Source organism: Ursus arctos, unplaced genomic scaffold (genome assembly GCF_023065955.2).
Source record: "Ursus arctos isolate Adak ecotype North America unplaced genomic scaffold, UrsArc2.0 scaffold_10, whole genome shotgun sequence".
NCBI classification, from domain to species: domain Eukaryota; kingdom Metazoa; phylum Chordata; class Mammalia; order Carnivora; family Ursidae; genus Ursus; species Ursus arctos.
The window spans coordinates 46,130,849-46,135,836 of NW_026622764.1; the positions used below are offsets into that span (position 1 = coordinate 46,130,849).

At 35.2% G+C, this 4,988-nt stretch overlaps 1 pseudogene; it reads right to left on the reverse strand.

The window, feature by feature from the left end:
• Positions 1 to 958: 958 nt before the first annotated feature.
• Positions 959 to 3,129, reverse strand: LOC125281798 (tigger transposable element-derived protein 1-like; annotated as a pseudogene).
• Positions 3,130 to 4,988: the final 1,859 nt, after the last annotated feature.

Sequence of the window (4,988 nt, forward strand, 5' to 3'; positions counted from 1 at the left end):
ATTATTTTGGGAAAGTATATCGAACACAGAAAGAAAAGATTGTAATAGATAAGATGAAAAATATGATTGAAAGAATGTTTGACAATACATCTATATCATACAGACATATATGGGTGTGTATCTATGGCACTAAAGTTATCTGTTAGTTAAATATTATATTATTTGTAATTGCAAAATATTTACAAATTCTAATTTTTAGTATTTTTATTGTTTTAATTACCTACTATATATCCAGGAATTAATTATGAATTCTTAGAAATTAAGTTTAATTTCTCTATTCATGCACTGAATAAAAGGTGTCTGATAGCATGTTTCTGATATCCCAGGTCCCAAACAATAAAAATATTTATTTGTAATAAGTTCTCTCAAGGCCCACTTACAAACAAACTAGACAACATCATATGAAGACATAAATTAAGCTTAAAACTACAAAGATTTATGGAAACAAATACAGTACAGGCATACCTTGGAAAGAAATATTGTGGGTAGGTTCCAGACCACAGCAAGACAAATATTTTTGTCAAGACAAAGTGAGAAATTTTTTTGGCTTTCTAGCACATATAAAAGTTATGTTTCCATATAATCTATTAAGTGTGCAGTAGCACATGTCTAAAAAAAAAAAAAAACAATGTGCATACCTTACTTCAGAAATAGGAAGATCTGTAGGAGAAGGAAGGGAAGAATGAAGGGGAGATAAACAGAAGGGGGAATGAACCATGAGAGACTGTGGACTCTGGGAAACAAACTGAGGGCTTCGGTGGGTGGGGATTGGGATAGGCTGGTGATGGGTATTAAGGAGGGCACATATTGCATGGTGCACTGGGTGTTATACGCAAATAATGAATCATGAAACATTGCATCAAAAACTGGGGATGTACTGTATGGTGACTAATATAACAAAATAAAAATTATAAAAAAATACTTTATAGCCAAAAAATGCCAACCATCATCTGAGCTTTCAGCGAGTTATAATATTTTTTCCTGGTGGAGAGTCTTTCATCAATGTTGATGGCTGCTGACAGATCAGGGTAGTGGTTGATGAAGACTGGGGTGGCTGTGGCAATTTCTTAATATAAGACAACAATAAATTTTGTCACACTGATTGACTCTGCTTTTCTCAGATGATTTCTCTGTAGCATGTGATGTTGTTTGATAACATTTATCCATGATAGAACTTCTTTCCAAATTGGAGTCAATCTTCTCAAATCCTGCCACTACTTTACCAACTAAGTTTATGTAATATTCTATATATCCTTTGTTGACATTTCAATAATCTTCACAGTGTCTTCACCAGAAGTAGTTTCCATCTCAAGAAACCATTTTCTTTGTTCATCGATAAGAAGCAGCTTCTCATCCGTTAAAATTTTATTTTATTTTTATTTTTAAAGATTTTATTTATTTATTTGACAGAGAGAGACAGCCAGCGAGAGATGAACACGAGCAGGGAGAGTGGGAAAGGAAGAAGCAGACTCCTAGCTGAGGAGACTGATGTGGGGCTCGATCCCAGAATGCCGGGATCAAGCCCTCAATGACTGCGCCACCCAGGCGCCGTTAAAATTTTATTAAGAGATTACAGCAAATGCAGTCACATTTTCAGGTTCCACTTCTAATTCCAGTTATCTTGCTATTTCCACCACAACTGCAGTTACTTCTTCCCCTGAAGTCTTGAACCCTCAAAGCCCCTCAAGGTCATCCATCAGGGTTGGAATCAACTTCTTCCAAACTCCTGTGAATGATGATATTTTGACCTCTTCTCATGAATCATGAATGTTCTTATTGGCGTCTGTACTGGTGAATCCTTTCCAGAGGGTTTTCAATTTACTTTGCCCAGATTCATCAGAGGAATCATTATCTATGGCAACTATAGCCTTATGAAATGTATTTCTTACATCATAAGGCTTGAAAGCCAAAATTACTCCTCAATCCATGAGCTACAGAATGGATATTGTGTTAGCAGACATGAAAACTGTAGTCTTGGACATCTCCATCAGAGCTCTTAGGTGATCAAGTGCATAGCCAGTGAGCAGTAATATTTTGAAAGGAATCTCTTTATGAGCAGGTCTTCAACATTGGACTTAAAATAGTCAGTAAAACCATGGTGTAAACAGATATGCTGTCATCCAGGATTTGTTGTTTCATTTACAGAGCAGAGACAGAGTAGTTTTAACATAATTCTTAAGGACCTTTGCACTTTCAGAAGAATGGTCAATGAGCACTAACTGCAACTTAAAATCACCAGCTGCATTAGCCTCTAACAAGAGAGTCAGTCTGTCCTTTGAAGCCAGGCATTGACTTCTCCTCCCTAGCTATGAAAATTCTAGATGGCATCTTCTTCCAACAGAAGGTTTATTTTGGGGGCCTCTGGGTGGCTCAGTCCATTAAGTGTCCAACTCTTGATTTTGGCTCAGGTTTTGATCTCAGGGTCATGGGATCCAACCCTGCATTGGGCTCTGTGCTCAGCAGGAGAGCCTGATTCTCTCCCTCTGCCTCTGCCCCTCCCACCCTGGTGCATGGGTACACGTTCCCTCTCTCTAAAATAAATAAATAAATCTTAAAAAAAAAAGATTATTTTGTCTCCAACGAAAATCTGTTTAGGGAAGCCACTGTCATTAATGATCTTCACCAGATCTTCTAGATAACTTGCTGTGGTTTCTACATCAACACTTGCTGCTTCATCTTGTGCTTTTATGGTACAAAGATTGCTTCTTTCCTTAAACCTTATAAACCAACCTTTGCTAGCTTCCAACTTTTCTTCTACAGCTTTCTCACTTCTCTCAGCCTTCATAGAATTGAAGAGAGTTTGGTCCTTTTTCTGAATTAGGTTGTGGCTTCAGGGAATGTTATGGTTGGCTTATCTCCTATCCAAACCTCTAAAACTTTCTCCGTATCAGCAAGAAGGCTGTTTTGCTTTTGTATCATTTATGCATTACTGGAGTAACACTTTTAGTTTCCTTCAAGAACATTCCTTTGATATTCACAACTTGGTTAACTGTTTGGTATAAGATGACTTAGCTTTTGGACTATCTTGACTTGTGGCATGCCTGGCTCACTAAACGTAATCATTTCTAGCTTTTGATTTAAAGTGTGAGATATGTGAGTCTTCCTTTCACTTGAACACTTAGAGGCCATTGTAGGGTTATTAATCGGCTTAATTTCAATATTGTTGTATCTCAGGGAATAGGAAGGCCTGAGGATAGGGAGAGAAACTGGCGAACAGCCAATTGGTGGAACAGAACAGTCAGAATGAACGACATTCATCAGTTAAGTTTGCAATCTTATATGGGTGTGGTTTGTAGGGCCACAAAATAATTACAATAGTAACATCAAGATAACTCATCACAGATCACCATAAGAAATGTAATAATAATGAAGTTTGATATATTGCAAGAATCACCAAAATGTGACACAGAGAAACAAAGTGAGCAAATGCTGAAAAATAGCACTGAAAGAATCACTCATTGAGAGGTGCAAGGTTGCCACAAACCTTCAGTTTATAAAGAAACCTACAATATCTGTAAAACACAATAAAGCAAAGTACAATAAAATGAGGTATTGCTTGTATATATGATAATTATGGCTGAAGGCCACATAAAACACCTTTTGGCATCTTTTGAAACCTACCATCTAAGAAGATTCTATCTCTCTCTTAGAAGACATGGAAACATGACATTTATATATATATATATATATATATATATATATATATATATATATATATATATATATATATATATATATATAATACCTACTATGTTTCTTTAAGTAAGGGCTCTGCAGTAATGTGAATAATACCTAAGGATGGAGACTAAAATTATACTTTTTTAAAAAATGAAGGACCTATGCTTGGATTTTTATAGTCTTTGAGGATTAAGTTCAATTTTCATACAATATTTGTATCATTTAGTGGATAATATTTCTTCAGTCAGACATCCGTCACTGTTAGATTTACTAAACACACACACACACACAAATAATTTCTGAAATATATCTATCCACATGGATTTTTTTTTGCACTGCACAATAATATAAAATGCCCTCAATTACATCCCTTAGGTTCATAAATCAATGATTTTTTTTCTTAGCGGATGGAAATATTTTTTCAAAATATGTGATGCTGAGTTCTTCTATTTTCCATGAAAGTTTTCAGTAACACTTTATTAGAAGAAAAATAAGAATTATTTAATTATTTATAAGAAATATCATCAGAGGGAATACTTGTAAAAATAACTTCAAGTTCAATAGAGCCATACAGAAAATTCCTTTTTTTTTTTTTAACCTGAGAGAATGCTATGTTCATCTGTGTTAGAAAAACTGAATCAAGCGTATTGGATGTCAAGTATCTCTGAGTCAATTTCTCACTTTGCTCTGCATCTGCAGAGCTAATCTGAGCATACAGATCCTTTGAAATCAATGGGAGGTTGGCAGTTGGATTAGTTCAGTGCCATCATGCATGACTAAGAATTGGTCCTTTGTGTCATTTTCAATATGTTTTCTCCCCTTGTGAGCTAATAAAGACAGGAAACAGCAATTGCACTGAATCTTCTTATTAAGTAATTCAAGCCTTTTCATTTGAATTCATATATGAATTTCATGTCTTCATCGACTTCCTTAATTATCTGATTTTACTATCTATCCTACACATACACCCGTATTTAGAACATTTATCATAATGCAAGTACTCAGTATATAGAAGTCTCTAATTTATTTAAATATACCTAATATCTACAGCAGTCAAATATTTTGATAAAGTGGCTCAATATTAAATTTGAAGTATAGCAGCATCCCCTTTATCCATGGTTTCACTTTCCACAGTTTCAATTACCTGCAGTAAACCATGGTCCAGAAGCAAATGATTCTCCTCCTGACATATCAGAAAGTCAATAATGGCCCAATGCTGTATCACAATGCCTATGTCATTTCCCTCACTTTATCTCATCATGCGGGCATTTCATCATTTCATATCATTACAAGTAGAAGGTTGAGCACAG